Below are 20,070 nucleotides of genomic sequence, written 5' to 3' on the forward strand. Positions count from 1 at the left end.
TGATGACCCTCAAGGTACTGCAGTACAATTCACGTGGTGTGAATAAAGGACTTGGCGTCGAAGACCACGCAAAATCTTTCGGTCGAAGGCCATTGATGTATACCTGTCACCGGAAGTGAGAAACTTGCCATTGAGGCATGCAAGCTTCAAAGTACTGAAGGGGTTGTTCCTAGATCAACTTCTTGGATGATGAGCTGATGTCGACAAGAAGCGATCCGTCAAAGGAGGGCCTTAATGAATCCCACATCAATGACATGGAACAGAGCTAATGATTTTGATGGAGGTGAAAACTATCTGTGACATATGATTCAGGGTGGCGGTCATGAAAGGATGAAGGATAATGTATGGCAGTGGATGGGACACGGTTGAATTTTCTGAACGACTTCTCTTGAACATGTGGCGACACTGATGCGATGGATCGGTAGCATTACCCCAAATATGGATGGTATGGCGAGACCATGGATGTGACCGGTGAATGAAACAACCCAACCCGATTGTGGTACGGAGGAAAAGTGTCATGTTCAAGAGCGACTTGCTACCATCAAAGTTTTCTTGAGTTTCTCCCAATTTTTCCCCAGTCATTGCTGACCAGTACCTCTTTATTTTTGTCAAGCTTGAGGAGGATAACATATGCTTGTTCTATAACCTTCCCTTCGGGCAAGCCCATCGCTATGTTTTAACGAGCCTAGCGATAGTGAAACTCGTTCTCGTCTAAAGACAAGTTTGTCGCTATTTAATGATTTTAACGAGTCTAACAACAAGGATAACTCGGTCCTTTTCATTTTTAGAGAGTCTGAAAAGGTACATAAAGTTAACTCCAAAAGTCCTTTTTCGTCATCTAATCCCTTTAGTCCGAAAAAGTATAAAACAATACAGAAGGGATGAGTTTTTGATAGTTTTAACGAGCCGAATAAAACAAGTGCTCGATCTTTTTTTGCAATAATCCCTCAGGTCCAAAAAGATTAAAATCTAGAGGAGGGATAGCACTTCCTGTCCCTTTAATGAGCTGGAAGGCTAAGGACTCGGCAATATTTTCATATTTTACGAGTCAGTTGAAAAGAGCTTAAAGAAGACTCGTCTTTTGAGGAACAAGTGATAAACAGGGTTAGCAGCTGATTCCAGGTACAGGTTGGAATTTTCCAATCACGGCAGTGTCACAAGGATGGCTAGGTGAAATCACTCTTCGCAGCTGTTCCTCAAAATGGGTAAACAATCATATGGAGGTGAACGATCGGCCAAATGAAAAGTGGAGGTGACGGTGCAAACACGACCAAGGCTTTAATGACTGATAAGGTTACATTCACGGTGGTTATTTACCGGGTAGTGGTTCATTTTTTATTTTAAAATGAGCTTAAACGCTGGTGGAAACACTTGCTCATTGCTTATGTTTATTTTTTAACGAGCATGAAGTCCGCGTTAAAACTGCTCGGATCTTGCGTTTATTTTTTAACGAGCATAAACTGTGTGCTAAAATTGCTCGATTACCCAGTCATATGATAAGAGTGTCTCATTGAGATTCTATTTTTTATGGAGCTTCATCTCACAAAGCTTTGCCCCACATCCTTTCTTTATGCAAGTTAGGAAACGGCTAACCCAAAAAACAAATAAATAACTGCTCTTTGCTTGCACTCCAAAAGGTTTGCATGCCCGCAGGTATAAAGTATAATTTCAAGGTTACCCCTACTTCATTTCCGTCAAAACATTCGTTTCACCGAGAGAGGCCTACCTCTTTCAGGTTACCCAAAGATTGTCTCGTTAATCTTTCAAACAAAACACTTCCTCGGCAATGTCTACCGAAATAGAAAAAGGTGAGTGACGTAGCCCGCCAACTCACATAACTTTGACAAAAGAATATTATTCTAGAATAACCCTCTTCCTAGACGGACGGGGTACAGACTAGTCATATTCTCCCGCAGAAACCTACTCTATACCCAAAGTTTCCCTGCCGAAGCAGACCAGGATGCATGCCCCCTGGGTTCCAGTCATATCCTCCCGGATTACTCGTGCTCATCAGGAGGACGGACCGTGGGTTGAGACATTTCTTGCGTGAAGAGACCATTTAGGGATGGTACATGACTATTTGCGATGCGTGATCTGGGAAATGAAAGTGGGTCCACGAGCTTGACCACTCTTCCTTCATGCAGGAAACACATTACTCTAAAGAGTGAGGAGACGAGGGCCCCCATGCAATATATATAGTCTCGTCCAAGGAGTAGGTTATAATCCAAGGGTCCTTGAACGACCATCACGTTCATTTGAACGGTCTTCCCTTTCAATGTTATGGGCACATTGGGGAGGATCCCTAAAGGTCGACTGGTTCCTTTATCAAAGCCTGATAGATTTCTCATTTCAGGCAAAAGTGTTGGCGAACCAAGCGCTTTCCAAGCAATAGAGGAAAGGATACTCACAGATGCCCCCTCATCAGTGATAGTGCCAGCCATTACCATTCTGTATATTTGAATGATAATTCTGAATGGTATGCTTGCTGGCAACTGGGGTCTGCCTAGTTGGTTCCAGTCGAATGAGACAACTAGGTTGCTTGGTGGTGGGACCGAATAGACGGCCGGGTATGACTCTGACGAAGTTCCTTCCTGTGATAAATGAATGGGTAAATTTCCCCCTTGTTCGTCGGAGTCTGTGTTGATGAAGAGAATTTGGACGGTGTCGTCTTTATTCTCCTCTGTGATGGTATCATTCGAAGATAGATCCTCTGAAGGCAAAACCAGGTCAACTGCCGCCTCAACCTTTTGGCTTTCGTCAGGCATGGATCCAGACGGTTCATCTTCAATGATAGGTGCTTCGGCTGACCACCTGGGCGGGCTAGCTAGGTTCTCAACTAGTGAAGGACTTGGCAGGAGTTTTTGATATCCAGGAGGAAGTTGCGCTCGTAAAATCGGGCGATCTTCCAGAACTCTTTTAGCCTCGTCTAAGAAGGGACAATGGTGGATGGCATGGTCGCCTTCTCACAGTTTGCAGGGAAATCTAGCTTTCCCTCTCTGTCCTGTGACTTCACTTTCACTAGTTGACGGTGAGCAGTCAACATGGCTATCAGAGGTTGACACTACCGAATTGTGCAAACGGGGAGACCAGTCCCTCAGTATCTGAGGGATGCAGGGACAATCTCTTTGGAAGTGATCTCCCTTGCATATGACACATGGAGATTTAGGCCTAGTCAGTGCTGTGTGTGGATTCTTGTCAGACAACACTTGTTTGCCCCAAGTCGCTTTTGGCTCCTTCTTCTTCTTCTCTTTCTTCTTCTTTTCCTTCTTCTCCTTAGGAACTTGGTTTTTTGTTTTACCAGTTCCGTCAAACGAAGAGGAAGGAGGAGAGGAAGAATTAGATGAAGTAGAAGGCTGGTGGGCAACTCTGGTCTGGTCTAACTGTTGACTCGACTGTTCAAGAATAGTGGTGTTCTGAACGACATTGGTTGAAAAGAGCCAGACCGGCAGGCCAATTGTCAGTCCCGGAAGCGACAATGTGGCCATATGGGGCGCACCAACATCTCCCCAAGAGGAGAAGGGACTAGGATTTCCACCAAGGGGAATTCCTTGGTTGGTGTGCTCCATTTTTCCAACCTAAAGATCAACGCAGGAATAAAGGGTGATTGTTCCGTTTAAAATAAATTTTAACGACGCTTTAGACACAACTTTCTTTTTCAATTTTAAAGAGTCGAGAAAAAGCTAAAGATGACTCTAGTCTCCTTCGATGTTTTAACGAGCTTGAAGTGACAAATGCTTGGATGGACTTTTTCCGTTATAGAGTCTGAAAAAGGCCAAAAGGAACTGCTCTGGAGTTCTAGGCAGAGGGTGTGCCAAACTTTTCGCAAAACCGCAGAATACTTTTTAGGGTACGGGCGGTCGATCTTCCTGAATGTTGTGTTCAATGCATTGCGATTAGTAGGGCGGCCGACACGGCTTCCTAAGGATAAAGGTTTTATGCCTATAGGGGTCTCCCAATATATACGCGATGGTACGTGGGAGCACAATCCATACTGGCGCTATCGTCCCTCAGGAGGAATCACCCACCATCCACGAGATCGACAGTCACCAGGCTTTACGACGCTGGAACACGTCTCTAGCCTAGACCTCTATGTTGTGCGTTATGTTGCAAAGCGTTGTTAAGTTCATTCAATTTATTTTAGGTTGATCTTTTTAGAAGTTTGCCTTTCAAGGTTCACCACGATATGTATGATACAATTCCTAAATGCAGTCTAAAGATGATAAGCAAGCTTTATATCTTTTCAACTTTGAAAATCCTAGCTACTAAGGGAAAAGAAAGACACCATCTTTTCTTAAAGAGCAATCAGCACACTCTAATGCACTTTCCCTAAATCAAACATGCAAACTATCAAAATTCAAATGCATAATGCAGGTGTTTGTTTTCCGCTTTCTTAGTATTGATGCCTACACAGAAAGCTTTTTATACAACTTTGAATTTGCTTTTAAATGACAAATACAAACAAGTTTACTTTTTTGAAATCAGAGAGGGTAGAAGAGATTACAACACTTAACGATTTTCGAAATGAATACTTGTTTCGACACTTAAAAGAGACAAACTCAAACCAATAAGCAAGAGTAAATGTATAATCAACTGCAAACAACCAATGAACTCTCTTCTAAGATCACAATCAACAGATCTGAATCAAGGGCTACAGGATGATTATTTCACTCATGCAAAGGAAAACTGTAAATGACGCCACAAACACATAAAAACACTCACAATCTTTTTGTACAAAAGGAGGCGGAATCTAAGCAGAGAAAAGGAGTTATCAGACTAGTACCTATGCTGGTTACAGGCTGCAAAAATCAGAGATCAAAACAAGGAAAAACAGAGCAGAGAACCCTAGCTGCACAAGGGAAAACTGGATCAGCACAACCTCAACACAGAGGTTTTGACATTCAGCGCAGGTAGCCTTCACGGGACCTGCGTTGAAATGCAGAATCCCTTCACATGGTCTGCGCTGAAGGAGAAACTCTCGTTTCTCACTGGGTTCTGGGTCACAGATTGCTATTTAATCTATTGTTTCAGGCCAAATCAAAGCAACAAGCAAGGTGCAATCAAAGGGATGCTTTGAGGGAGTACTAAGATCTATCACAAAGGATCATCAAATCATTTGTGAGTCCATTGTTCAGATCATAGACAAGTCTAGTGATTGGATCAAAGCAGGAACTGTCTACTTTGCATCTGGGAATAGCAGATGCAGTTCGATTGTTGCTGTCGAGTCTATGAAACAAACAATGATAGAGACACAAACAAAATGACTAAACAGATCTCCCCAGTGGGAGTCGCCAATTTGTTGTGGGAAAAAATGACTATGCAGGACGATCCTATCCACCTAAGGTGTGACAGTGCCTTAGCAACAAACAGAGACAGCTATTCTAGTATTCTTCCTTTATGAATTAAGAATGAAGAGAGATGGATGGACTAACTGGTGTCTTCCGTTTGTCCCTCGATCCGGTTTCTCTTCTCTTGGAGAGTTCCCAGCTACTTGCCTTCTCGCTTGCCCAGCTTCAAGAGGTTTCTGCAAGATCACAAGAAGAGAACACTACACAAGACATGGATTCATATTCATAACTAGTTCAGGATTAGAAGTAAACTAAACATACTAATGCAATCATACATCAAAAATACATCAGTATATAGGAGAAACCAAGATAGCTTTATTGATGAATAACAAGGTTCAGGAAGAGATACAACCCAGAGGGCTCCAATCCAGCATCTCCTTCCCAACAAATGGAATTCCTATCTTCACCCCCTTCAAAGCATTAAGCACCCAATGATTCCAATCTCAAACCAACAGCAATTATTTGCAATAACAAAATTCCAGCCTCTAGATCTCATGGAGGAGAGATCCATATATAGATGTTTGGAGAGAGGATGAGTCAGCTTGAGATCTGACTAGTGTCCTCTCCCTCTGTCAATTCTTGATTCCACTTGGAGGTTCTTTCTTCCACTTGGAGATTTTGAACCTCTTACTCATCACCAGTCGAATTCCCTGAGGCAAGTGTCATTGAGGAAGATTCTGGAAGCTTCCTGGGTCTTGACACCTCTTGGAATGAACCTGCCATTTGGCAATTCTCGCTCAACGCAGGTAGCCAGTGTTGGCTTTGACATTCAGCGCAGGTAGCCAGTGTTGGCTTTGACATTCAGCGCAAACAGCTAGTGGAGCCACTGAATTGATCCTGAATTGACTTGTTTTTGAGCAGTTTCTGGTGGAGAACTTCTGTGAATTGTTGTGGTTTGTTAGCCTTGTTCCTCTAGGGGTAGGAACAACATGTTTAGGGACTTTGGATCCCTTAGATTATGGACATTTTATGCTCAATGCTGTAAGGCACAAAAATGTCTATAACACCATCCTCAGTGACCCATAGTATCAAAATGGTCAAAGTTTTTCTTAATCTTTGATGATGTAGAAGATATCATATGATAGGTTTCCACTGTGGCCACTTCCGCCAGATTACTTGGAGGCGGGAGGATAAAAGTACCCATTAAGGTAGGGTATTTTAGGAGACCTACTCTAACATTTTTAAGTGATTGAGAGCTTCCATGGATCATTGGGGTGCTTCCAGTAGCTTGTGACCTGTTGGGGATAAATATTAGTTGGTCAACGATTATAATTCTACCTTGGAAGGGAAATGCAATCTTTCTAAAATATGTTGACACAACAGCAACCATAGCATAAATCTAGGGCCTTCCCAGTAAGATATTGTAGTCAAGGTTTCCATCAATGACCTCGACTTCAATTTCTACTGTCTTGCCCCCCAGTTCAACTTGCAAGTTACTTAATATCTCGTATGGCGTGTATGCTCTTCCATCAAATTCTTTTAATGTCGTTGATGATCTTGAAAAGGGTGGCAAGCCTAAATTTTTCCAGCAACTCATTGACCTAATACAGGTAGATGCCTGTTATAGACATTTTTGTGCCTTGCATCACCAAGAATGAAATGTCCATAAAAAAAGGGATCCTAAGTCCCTAAAAGTGTTGTTCCGACCCCTAAAGGAACAAGGTCAACAAATTACAGCTTCTCCCAAGAAGTTCTCCACCAGAAACTGCTCAGAATCAGTCAAATCAGGATCATTTCATCTCCTCCACTAGCTGGGTGCGTTGCAACGCACCTAAATGCACTATCAAGGTGCGTTGAGCGGGAAATGACAAATGGCAGTGCCATTCCGCGAGGTGGAAAGACAATGGAAGCTTCCAGAATCTTCTCCAATGACACTTGCCTCACTGAGTTCGACCAAGGATGAGTAAGGGGCTTTCAGTCTCCAAGTGGAAGCAAGAACTGACAGAGAGAAGACACTAGTCAAATCATAAGCTGACTCATCCTCCTTGCATACATCTATATATGGATCCCTCATCCTAGAGATCCAGAGGCTGGAATTTTGTACATTGCAAAGAATTGCTGTTGGTTTTGAGATAGATATAAGAGTATTGGGTGATTTATGCTTTGTTGGAGGTGAAGAAGGGGCTTCTTTGCTGGGAGGTTGATTCTGGATCAGGAATCATCAATTGTAACTCCTCCTAGATCTTCTTGTTATATCAATAAAACTATTTGAGTTTCTCCTACATGCTTGTGTATCATTGATGCTTGTTACATTTGTATGTTTAGCTTAAATCTAATCCTAAGCTTTTTATGAATATAGATCCATGTCTTTGTGTAGTTTTCTTCTTCTGTGATCTTACAGGAACTTGGTGAAGCTGGGCAAGTAAGGGAGCAGGTAGCTGGAAGCTGTCAAAGAAGAGAGGGATTGGATCAAAGGACTAGCGCAAGACACAGGTCGGTTCTTTCTATCCCCTTCTATCTTTAATTCATAAAGGAAATACAAAAGTAGTTTTCTCTGTTTGTTTCTAAGGCAGCTGTCACACCTTAGTGGGATAGAGCAGTTCTAAATAGACACTTTTCCCGGTAACAAAATGGCGACTCCACTGGGGACGATTGTCTAATTAGTTTGTTTGTGTATCTTTTGTTGTTTGTTTCATAAACTTATAAGTAGCATTCGAACTGCATTTTCCATAGCAAATGCAAAGTAGACATCTGCTACTTCAATCCATTCACTGGATCTGTTTATGATTTGAACAGCTGATTCACAAATGATCTGATTGCCCTTTGTGATAGCTCTTAGAACCTCCTTAGATCTACCCTCTGATCATGCATTACTGATTGCTTTTACTCGGCCAAAAACCAAAGACTAAACTACAAACCGTGACCCAGAACCCAGATAGAATTCTCGTTTCTGCCCCAGCGCAGGTACTGTGAAGAGTTCCTGCATTTCAACGCAGTTCCCGAGAGGGCAACCCGCGCTGCAATCCAGTTTCTCTGTGTTATAGGTGCGCTGATCAGACTAGCCCTGTGCAGCTGAGGTTCTTGTGCTTCATTCTTTCTAGTTTTGTCTCTGATTTTTGCAGCCTGTGATCAATGTATGTGTCTGTTTAAAAACCCCTTTTCCTTGCTGTAATTCCGCCTCCTTTGTACAAAAAGACTGTAGATGTTTTTGTGTATTTGTTGAGTCGTTTACAGTTTTCCATTGCAAAAGTAGAATAGTCGTATTGTCGTCCTTTGATTTAGATTTGTTGCAAGTGTCGATTTCGATCATAGGAGAAAGTTTGATTGCTGTTGATAGTTGACTATACTTTTACTTTTGCTTTTGGTCTGAATTTATGTTTTTCTAGTGTCAAAAATGAGTTTTTATTTCAAAATCGTAAAGTGTCGTAATCGTCTTTATCTTTTGATTTCGAAAAGAAGCTTGTTTGTGTTTGACACTTGAAAGAAAATTCAGATTTGTGCATCAACTTTCTTTTTAGCATCAATATTAAGAAAGTCGAAAACAAATACATGCACATGTGCATTTGCATATTGACAGTCTGTTTGGCTTGATTTAGGAAAGTGCATTTACAGTGTGCTCTTTTCTCTTTGTGAAAAGATTGTGTCTTTATTTTCCCCTTGTAGCTAGGATTTTCATTGCTGAAAAGAGATAAAAAGTTTGCTTATCATCTTTAGATTGTATTTTAGGAATTACATCTACATATCGTGGCGAACCGAAAAGGCAAACTTCATAAGAAAGATCAACTTAAAATAAATTCAATGAATCTAACAACGCTTTGGAACTTAACGCACAACATTTAGAGGTCTAGGCTAGAGACGTATTCCGGCGTCGTAAAGCCTGGTAACTGTTGTCCTCACTGATGGTTGGGTGATTCCTCCACTTTGAGAGGATAAGTGCCAGTACGGACTTGTGCTCCCACGTACCGTCGAGTATATATTGGGAGAGCCCTATAGGCTTAAAACCTTTATCCATAGGAAGCCGTGTCTGTCGCCCTATCGATCGCAATGCACTGAACACAACATTCGGGAAGATTGACTGCCGTACCATAAAAAGTATTCTGCATTTTTGCGATTGGTTTGGTACTCCCTAGATCTCCAGAGCAGTCCCTTTCGTTCCTTTTCAAACTCCTTAACGGAAAAGGTCCATCTGAGCACTTGTCACTTCAGGCTCATTAAAAATCGAAGGAGACTAGAGTCATCTTTTGTTTTTTCTCGACTCTTTAAAACTGAAAAAACAAGTTGTGTCAAAGCATCTAAAAATTTATTTTAAACGGAATATTTGTTACCCCTTTCCTACGTTGATATTGGGTTGAGAAAATGGAGTCTACCAACCAAGGAATTCCCCTTGGTGGAAATCCTAGTCCCTTCTCCTCTTGGGGAGATGTTGGTGCACCCCATATGGCCACATTGTCACTTCCAGGACTGACAATTGGTTTGCCTGTATGGCTCTTCTCAACCTCTGTCGTTCAGAACACCACTATTCCTGAACAATCGAATCAGCAATTAGACGAGTCCAGAGTTGCCCACCAACCTTCTACTTCCTCTAATTCTTCCTCTCCTCCTTCCTCTTGACTTGATGGGGCTAGTAAAGCCAAAAGTCAAGTTCCTAAGGAGAAGAAGGAAAAGAAGAAGAAAGAGAAGAAGAAGAAGGAGCCAAAGGCGAATGGGGGAAAACGAGTGTCGTCTAACGAAAATCCACACACTGCACCGACCAGGCCTAAATTTCCATGTGTCATTTGCAAAGGAGACCACTTTCACAGAGATTGTCCCTGCATCCCCCGGATACTAAGGGACTGGTCTCCTCGTTTGCACAACCCGGTGTCGTCAACCTCTGATGATCATGTTGAAAGCACATCGTCAACTACCGAAAGTGAAGCCCCAGGACAAAAAGGGAAAGCTAGATTTCCCTGTAAACTGTGCGAAGGCAATCATTCCGTCCACCGTTGTCCCTTCTTAGACGAAGCTAAAAGAGTTTTGGATGATCATCCGGTTTCACTGTTACGACTTCCTCCTTGTTGTTGGGAAAAGTATCCAATACGGAATGACCCTATCCCACTCTAAGGGTGATAGTACCTCAGCAACAATCGAAGCAAAGCTATCTAAGATTTCTTCTTTATGAAAGTAAAATAGGAGAGAAAGAGATCCACTAACCGATGTCTTTCGCTAATGGTTGATCCAATCTTCTCTCCTTGCTGCTTGCTCCCAGCTCCTTGCTCTTTCACTGGCCCAGCTACACCAAGATCCTGCAAAATGGCAAGAGAGGGAAACTACAAGAAGCATACATTCATAATTGATTCAAGGATTAGAATAAATCAAATACACAAGTATAACAATACACCATTGAGACACATGTATATAGAAGAACCTCAAATGCTTTATTAATGGAAGAAGTAAAGTTCAGGAAGTGATACAACCATAAAAGGCCCAATCCAGCATCACCTCCCAGCAGAAAGAAATCTCCTCTTCACCTCCTTCAAAGCAAATCACCCAATAGTTCTATACTCAAACCAACAGCACTTCCTTACATTCACAAGATTCCAGCCTCCCTAGACCTCATGAGAGAGCTCTATATATAGGAGTTTTGGAGAAAGGATGAGTCAGCTTGTAGCTGGCATGAAGCTGACTAGTGTCCTCTCCCACTTCAGTTATTCTTCAGTTCTTGAGTCCACTTGGAGGTTCTTGCTTCCACTTGGAGATCTAGACCCTCTTACTCATCACCAGTCGAATTCCTTGATCCAAGTGTCATTTTGGAAGCTTCCTGGGCATTGACACCTTGAGGAATGACTGTGCCACTTGTCCAAACTCGCCCAGCGCAGGTAGCCTTCTTTGCAGTTGACATTCAGCGCAGGTACACAGTGGCGCAGTTGACATTCAGCGCAGATGCTCAGTGGAGCAGTTGACATGATCCAGAATTAGCTTGTTTTTGAGTGTTTTCAGGTGGAGAACTGATATTCAGTGCTATGGTTTGCTGACCTTGTTCCTCTAGGGGTAGGAACAACATGTTTAGGGACTTTGGATCCCTTAGATTATGGACATTTCATGCTTCATGCTGTAAGGCACAAAAATGTCTATAACACTCCTGGATATAAAAACTCTTGCCGAGTCCATCGCTAGTTGAAAATCCGGCTGGCCCGCTCAGGTGGTCGGCTGAAGCGCCTATCATTGAGGATAAACCATCTGGATCCATACTAGACGAAAGTCAAAAGGTCGAGGCGGCAGTTGACCCGGTCTTGCCTTCAGAGGTTTCATCTTCAGATGATACACTCACTGAGGGGAACAAGGATGACACCGTCCAAATTCTCTTCATAAGCACAGACTCCAATGAACATGGGGGCAATATACCCATTCCTTTACTGCAGGAAGGAAGTTCGTTAGAGTCGTACCCGGCCGTCTATTCGGTCCCACCTCTAAGCAACCTAGTTGTATCCTTTGACTGGAATCAACTAGGCAGACCCCGTTTACCGACAAGCATACCATTCCGAATTATCATTCAAATATATAGAATGGTCATGGCTAGTACCATCATAGATGAGGGGGATTCTGTGAGTATCCTTTCCTCGACTGCTTGGAAAGCGCTTGGTTCACCATCGCTTTTGCCTGAGATGAGAAATCTGATGAGCTTTGATAAAGGAACCAGTTGACCTTTAGGGATTCTTCCCGATGTGCCCATAACATTGAGAGGGAAAACCGTTCGCCTGAACGTAATGGTAGTTCAAGGACCCCTATATTACAATCTACTCCTTGGATGAGACTATATTTATTGCATGGGAGCGATTGTCTCCTCACTCTTTAGAGTAATGTGTTTTCCGCACGAAGGAAGAGTGGTCAAGCTAGTGGACCAGCTTTCATTTCCCGGATCACGCATAGCAAATAGTCCTATACCATCCCTGAATGGTCTTTTCACTCAAGTAATGTCTCAATCTCCAGTCCGTCCTCCGATGAGTGCGAGTAAGTCGGAGGGATAGTACTGAAACCCATGGGGCATGCATCCTGGTCTGCTTCGGCAGGAAAACTTCGGGTATAAAGTAGGTTTCCGTGGGAGAATATGCCTAGTCTATACCCCCGTCCATGAGTGGAAGAGGGGGTTATTCCAGAACAAGATTCTCTTGTCAAAGTTATGTGAGTTGGCGGGCATCATCACCCACCTTTGTTTGTTTCAATAGACATCACCGAAGAAGTGTTTTGTTTGCGCCGCGAATGGAACAATCTTTGGGTAACCTGTAAGAGGTAGGCCTCTCTCGGTAAAACGAATGTTTTAACGGACTAAAGAAGGGGTAACCTTGAAACTCTGTTTTATACCTGGGGGCATGCAAACCTTTGGAGTGCAAGAAAAGAGCGACTATTTATTTTTTAAATTTTTAGGACCTCTAACCCTTTAAACTCGTAGGATTGGTCGTCTCCTAACTTGCATAAAGAAAGGATGTGGGGATGTGGGGCAAAACTCTAAAAGTTGCCGTTTTTATATGAGACATTCTTATCATATGACTGGATTAATCGAGTAGTGTTTACCGCGAGGTTCAAGCTCGTTAAAATATAAACCCGGACTGAGAAAATGTTTCCACCCGCGTTTAAGCTCGTTAAAAAATGAACTATTCCCCGGTAAATAACCACCGTGAATGTAGTACTTTAGCCATTAAAGCCTTGGTCGTGTTTGCACCATCACCTCCACTTTTCCATTGGCCGATCATTCACCTCCATTTTATTGTTCACCCATTGTGAGGAACAGCTGCGAAGAGTGATTTCACTAGCCATCCTTGTGACACTGCCGTGATTGGAAAATTCCAAACCTTACCTGGAATGAGCTGCTACCCTTTTTATCACTCGTTCCTCAAAAGATGAGTCTTCTTTAAGCTCTTTTCAACTGACTTGTAAAATATGAAAAGATTGCCGAGTCCTTGGCCTTCCAGCTCGTTAAAGGGACAGGAAGTGCTATCCCTCCTCTAGATTTTAATCTTTTTGGACCTGAGGGATTATTGCACAAAAAGATCGAGCGCTTGTTTTGTTCGGCTCGTTAAAACTATCGAAAATTCATCCCTTCTGTATTGTTTTATACTTTTTCAGACTTAAGGGATTAAATGAAAAAAAAGGAATTTTGGAGTTACCTTTACATACCTTTTCAGACTCTCTAAAAATGAAAAGGACCGAGTTATCTTTGTCGTTAAACTCGTTAAAAAGATTAATAGCAACAAACTTGTCTTTAGACGAGAACGAGTTTCACTATCGCTAGGCTCGTTAAAACATAGCGATGGGTTTTCCCGAAGGACGAATTATAGAATAAGCATATGTTATCCTCCTCAAGCTTGACAAAAATAAAGAGGTACTGGTCAGCAATGACTGGGGAAAAATTGGGAAGAAAACTCAAAGAATCTTTATTGGTAGCAATTCGCTCTTGAACATGACACTTCCACTCCGTGTCCGAGTCGGGTTGGGTTGTTTCATTCACCGGTCACATCACCATGGTCATGCCATACCATCCACATTTGGGGTAAATGCTACCAATCCATCACATAAGTGTCGTCGACATGTTCAATAGAAGTCATCTAGAGAAGTCACCTGTGTCCCATCCACTACCATACATTATACTTCATTCTTTCATGACCGCCATCCTGAACCGTATATCATCAGATTGTTTTCACCTCCATCAAAATCATTTGCTCCATTCTGTGTCATTGATGTGGGATTCATTAAGGCCCTCCTTTGACGGATCGCTTTTTCTCGACATCAGCTCATTATCCAAGAAGTTGATCTAGGAACACCCCATTCAGTACTTTGAAGCTTGCATGCCTTAATGGCAAGTTTCTCACTTCCGGCGACAGGTTGACATCAATGGCCTTCGACCGAAAGATATTGCGTGGTGTTCGACGCCAAGTCCTTTATTCACACCACGTGAATTGTACTGTAGTACCTTGAGGTTCATTATCATTATTGGTGATTCCTCTCGCGCTTGTTAATAGTTTACATCATTGACTGGTAATCAAGCGATGTCTTTCCATGTTCGACTTCAAAACATTTCTCACATGGATCGACTTGTACTTCGAGTGAAGACCGGATGAGATTGAAGACCTCGGATCTAGTTTCATCCATCCGGGCTGCGATATATATTCAGGAAAATAAAGACATTAAATGTACATCATTACAACACAGATAATCATCCTACCAAAAGGATGATGGCTCTATCAGAATCATCAGTCTACACTCAGACGATTGTCTATCCTATGTACATGAAAATGAATTTATAAAGCTAAGCATTGGAATGCCCGCCTTAGCTAGATCATGAAAAACAGTATGAAGATAATGTATTGTATTGTATCTTATTACAGGTCTCCTCCCAGCGTTGAAAGAACTTCGGATCCTCATAATAAAGCATTTCACCCGATTAACGGCCTCATACTTTAGGGGGAAATTGTTATAGACATTTTTGTGCCTTGCAGCACCAAGCATGAAATGTCCATAAACCAAGGGATCCTAAGTCCCTAAAAGTGTTGTTCCGACCCCTAAAGGAACAAGGTCAACAAATTACAGCTTCTCCCAGAAGTTCTCCACTAGAAACTGCTCAGAATCAATCAAATCAGGATCATTTCAGCTGCTCCACTAGCTGGGTGCGTTGCAATGCACCTAAATGCACTATCAGGGTGCGTTGAGCGGGAAATGACAAATGGCAGTGCCATTCCGCGAGGTGGAAAGACAATGGAAGCTTCCAAAATCTTCTCCAATGACACTTGCCTCAATGAGTTCGACCAAGGATGAGTAAGGGGCTTTCAGTCTCCAAGTGGAAGCAAGAACTGACAGAGAGAAGACACTAGTCAAATCATAAGCTGACTCATCCTCCTTGCATACATCTATATATGGATCCCTCATCCCAGAGATCCAGAGGCTGGAATTTTGTACATTGCAAAGAATTGTTGTTGGTTTTGAGATAGATATCAGAGTATTGGGTGATTTATGCTTTGTTGGAGGTGAAGAAGGGGCTTCTTTGCTGGGAGGTTGATGCTGGATCAGGAATCATCGGTTGTAACTCCTCCTAGATCTTCTTATTATATCAATAAAACCATTTGAGTTTCTCCTACATGCTTGTGTATCATTGATGCTTGTTACATTTGTATGTTTAGCTTAAATCTGATCCTAAGCTTTTTATGAATATAGATCCATGTATTTGTGTAGTTTTCTTCTTCTGTGATCTTACAGGAACTTGGTGAAGCTGGGAAAGTAAGGGAGCAGGTAGCTGGAAGCTGTCAAAGAAGAGAGGGATTGGATCAAAGGACTAGCGCAAGACACAGGTCGGTTCTTTCTATCCCCTTCTATCTTTAATTCATAAAGGAAATACAAAAGTAGTTTTCTCTGTTTGTTTCTAAGGCAGCTGTCACACCTTAGTGGGATAGAGCAGTTCTAAATCGACACTTTTCCCGGTAACAATGCCCCCTCATCAATGATTTTTCGATGAATAGTTTTATTGAGGGCTTTTACCTGTATAAGGAAAGCGAGTTGGGATGGTAACTGAGGTCCGTATCCTTTATGGTTAAAGGCCACAAGATTGGAATCCGTTGAATCAATCCCACCTATTGTTGATAATAAAGCCTACTTTTGGGAGGGGCAATTCTATAGTACTTCAAGTGTCGACATAGCGGATGACGAATGAGCCAGATCTTCCACTATATTATAATTTTGTGATACTCAAGAACAAGGATTAAATGTCAATTTCTGTACTACTCCTTTAGGCGGCTTTATAGTTAATTTAGGAATGATGGGTGGAACAACTTCTGGCGAAGCTATTGTCAAACTACTGGGTTGATCTGTAGCCTTGTTGTTCGACAACTGTGGATTCCCACAATATTTACTCGTTTTCGATATCAAAGCATAATTTTGTTGTTTTGATATGGATAGCATAAGCACTTGGGATTTAGAAACATTATCTATAGCAACCAGGTTAGTTTCTGGGTTTGGAAACAGATCATTCAACACCACTGAGGTAGTTGAAGTTTTTAAAAATTTCGCAACCTCAGCTCGATGTGGACAATTTCTCGTGAAATGTTCGTCGTTACATATTAAACATGGATAACAAGGTTTATGTTTCCTAGCAGGGTTTCCAGAAGGTTTCCCAAGAGTCAAATATTCCTATTTCTTCTTTTTGTTTGTCCCTTTCTTCTTGCCCCCTGGTTGCTTAGGATTATTTCCCTTGTCTGTTGACATGGCATTAATCTCCAAGGCAAGAGGTTCTTCATCTATGTTTTGACTAGAAAATCCATGGGATTTTTTAGATGTAGCCCTTACGGTTTTCATGCTTGTGGTACCGATCACGCCATCACTGGCATAAGAATCCTTGTTTGATTTAAGAGGGAGAGGAACGGAAAATTATGGTCCAGGAGCATCAAGAATTTTGTTGTAGAGAATGCCAGACTGAGTATAGATCAAGTCTAAATATTGTGCACGAGCAATGGCTTGCTCTTCAGTGACATCTCCTCCCTTAGCCACATCCTTTGTAATAGAGGGTAATAATTACTTTATAAACCATTCAGCTAAAAGCTAATCAGGAACATACATCTTCACCATTCTTAGACGATGCCGCCACTCATGAATATGATCAGATATGTGAGTGGTTGTTGTCTATTTAAAGTTGGTAAGGAGTTCTGTCCCTGTTTTGCACCTTATGGGTAACTAAAAAAGGGTTAAAAAGGTAGTGGCAAGTGTGCTAAAGTTATCAAATGAAGCTCTAGGAAATTCAATATACCATTTTGTTGCTAGACCAGTTAGCATTCGTTGAAAAAGGCGAAGCCTAATCGAATCATTATTCAAGGCGTTGGATTAACATCATAGATGGAATGTCATTACATGATTCGATGGATCTTCACCTGGATTTCCATTGAATTTAGGAATATCAGAGGGAAGTTTATGAGGAATTACTGGCCACCAAGAGGTGTAAGCAATTGGATCATTCGTCAGCCGACTTAGATCTGGTAATTCTAGAGTTACTACAAAAAGCAACTGTTGATTCAGGTTAGGCAAAGCATATCCAGGATAAGATGGAATCACCTGAGCAGTAGGTCTTTGCATACCAGCATAATGTATTTGATGATGGTTACTTTGATAAGGTTGATGGGCATAACCATTATAATATGGTTGTTAATAACCGCTTTGGAAATGCGGTTGCCCATTACTTACAAAGCCTTGTTGCTCAGGTACTTGATATGATTGCTGGAACTGCGGTTGTTGATATTGAACTAGCCATGGTTGTTGGACCATTTGCTGTTGCCCAATACTGGATGATTGACCAAGATGAGGAGTCATACTACCTGTTTGAGCCTGAGTCACTCCAGATAAGGAGGCACTAACCTGAGGTTGTGATCGAGTCGCTAAGACAAGAGGCTGTTGTTTTGCAACTTGAGAAACTTGAGGTTGACATACAACAGGTAGTGCTTGTACTTGTGATACAGTCACAATTGTAGGTGTAGTGGGAATATTTAACATAGGATGGACTAGTTGCATTGAATATACAACCCTTGGTTGTTGAGGTAGTATTGGGACCCAACCGCTGGATGTAATTCCAGTTTGACCTGAACCTTGTTGTAAACTCTCATATGGTTGTTCTCCTGGAGGGAACAATGAAAAGGCATACTGTTGGAAATAATACTGAGAGGGGGGGGGGGGGTGAATCAGTATTATCAGATCAATAAAACTTTTTAAATTTCATACTCAGAAACATATACGCTACTTCAGTTAAGTGAACCAGCGTGTACACGCTACTGTGTCTAAAGAAACCAGCGTATAACCAGAAATCTTATGATTCAGTTAGTTTATCTTCAGTAAATGCATCAGGACATTATTAACCATATTAAAGGTAAACAGGTGCAGTATAACATAACAGATCATCACACAAAATCCACACACATGAACACCATGATATAAGGTGGAAACCCAATGTGGGTGAAAACCACCTGCTGCAAGTCGTCTCTATCTTTCTTTAATAAGAAACTTCATTTTACAATCTTTTGTACTGGTGCAGCCTTATACCAGTACGCAGGCTACAACCTGCAGAAGGCTACAACCTTATCTCGTTTTCCAGACTCCCCTGGAAGGGAGCTCGAACCCCCTTTGCTCTTGTACTAGCTAAGATACTAGTACGTAGGTGCTGGCCTCCAATCTTCTTTCCTTCAGGAACAACTTTTCATACATTTTTAGACTGGATATTCCTGAAGCACAACATTACAATCTGAAGACCACAATTCATCAATTTTCATAACAGATCATACTAGCATCATCAATCTTTGAATCACTGAACCACTGAAACCCTGTCAACACCCAGTCACCAGAACACAGAGCAGACTACAGAACTTCTGCAATAACAGTCAGACCCAACTGCAACCCCAAAAATTAAGCTTCAAAAGATATACGCTACTTCAATGAAGCCAACCCGCGTATACACGCGCTTTTACCAAAGACAACCTGCGTACAGATCTAAAAATAATTTCTCATAACTTGCAGCTGTACCAGACATCAGTCATACTCAGAACATAACATTGCGTTAGTATGCAGATCTAAAAATATGCGTAATCAACCATATACCGATGTTGGGCAATTTATTGGACTTAAATTGCTACATAAATTATCGACCAGGGAAACTCGTAAGCTTGTGATGGTGCCAGCACAATATATGCAGGAGTAGGCAACTAACTCTATGCCTAACTAAATTATTTAAGATTCAATACAATATGCAAGGGAAGAGGCTCCTAACTAAGGAGGTCCTGGTTGTCCTTCCCTACAGTATCATAGAGAAATCATTCCTAAAACTAAAAACTTAAAATGAAAACAAGAGAATGAACTTAGTTATTGTTTAGATTCAAGTAGAGAGAGAGACTAACTTAGTCTCTTGATTGTCCTCTCATGTACTAATCCAAACTAAACTAAGAGTCATTCATGAGCATAAGAAATTAAATAACTTAAAACTTAAAAGCATAAAAGAATGAATTTCAATTACCATATAAATCATTGGAGAGAGAGCCTAACTTAGACTCTTGGTATCTCCTCATATGATACTTGAAACATAAAAGCAAAAGAATGAATTCCAATTATCATGCAAATCAAATAGAGAGAGAGTCTAACTTAGACCCTTGGTTGTTCTCTCATATGCTGATAAGATTTTAATTTAAAACTCATTCACCAATCAAATCCTTAAACATCTAAACAATGAAATGAAATAAAATCTAATATGAAATAACATGTTTCTCTCATCCTTTTAGAGTGAGCTCAATTCTCCTAAGAACAAGACAAATTATTCCATATACTACATTAAGAAAACATATCTAAAAACTACATAATGGAAATAAAACTACATAAATTCCTATCTACATAATGGAAATATATGAAAAATGAAGCTTTATTCTATTCCATCATCAATTGGATACAATGCTCTAAGAGTCCTCCCCTTGGAATGGAGGAGGTACTCCTATTTATACAATGAGAGGAGATAACAAACTCATAATGATGATCCATTAATCTCTCTTTTAGTTCCATACATTTCTCAACCATCTAGACATATAATCCTATCCTCCATGATTTCCTCCATGAGGTCCATGATCTTCTCCATGATCTTTTCCATGAGGTGTATCTTATCAAATTCGAATTTGATCTTTCAAGGCCACAAAAAGGTGTCTTGGAAGCTTCCTTGCAACCTACACATGTCAACAAACTCATGCTAATTGTTAGGTATAAGTTTAAGCATATTATTTTCTAAGTTTTAGCCATAAATTCACTT

This window comes from Pinus tabuliformis, chromosome Q (assembly GCF_031772625.1).
Source record: "Pinus tabuliformis cultivar Carrire ecotype Pingquan chromosome Q, CPIR1, whole genome shotgun sequence".
NCBI classification, from domain to species: domain Eukaryota; kingdom Viridiplantae; phylum Streptophyta; class Pinopsida; order Pinales; family Pinaceae; genus Pinus; species Pinus tabuliformis.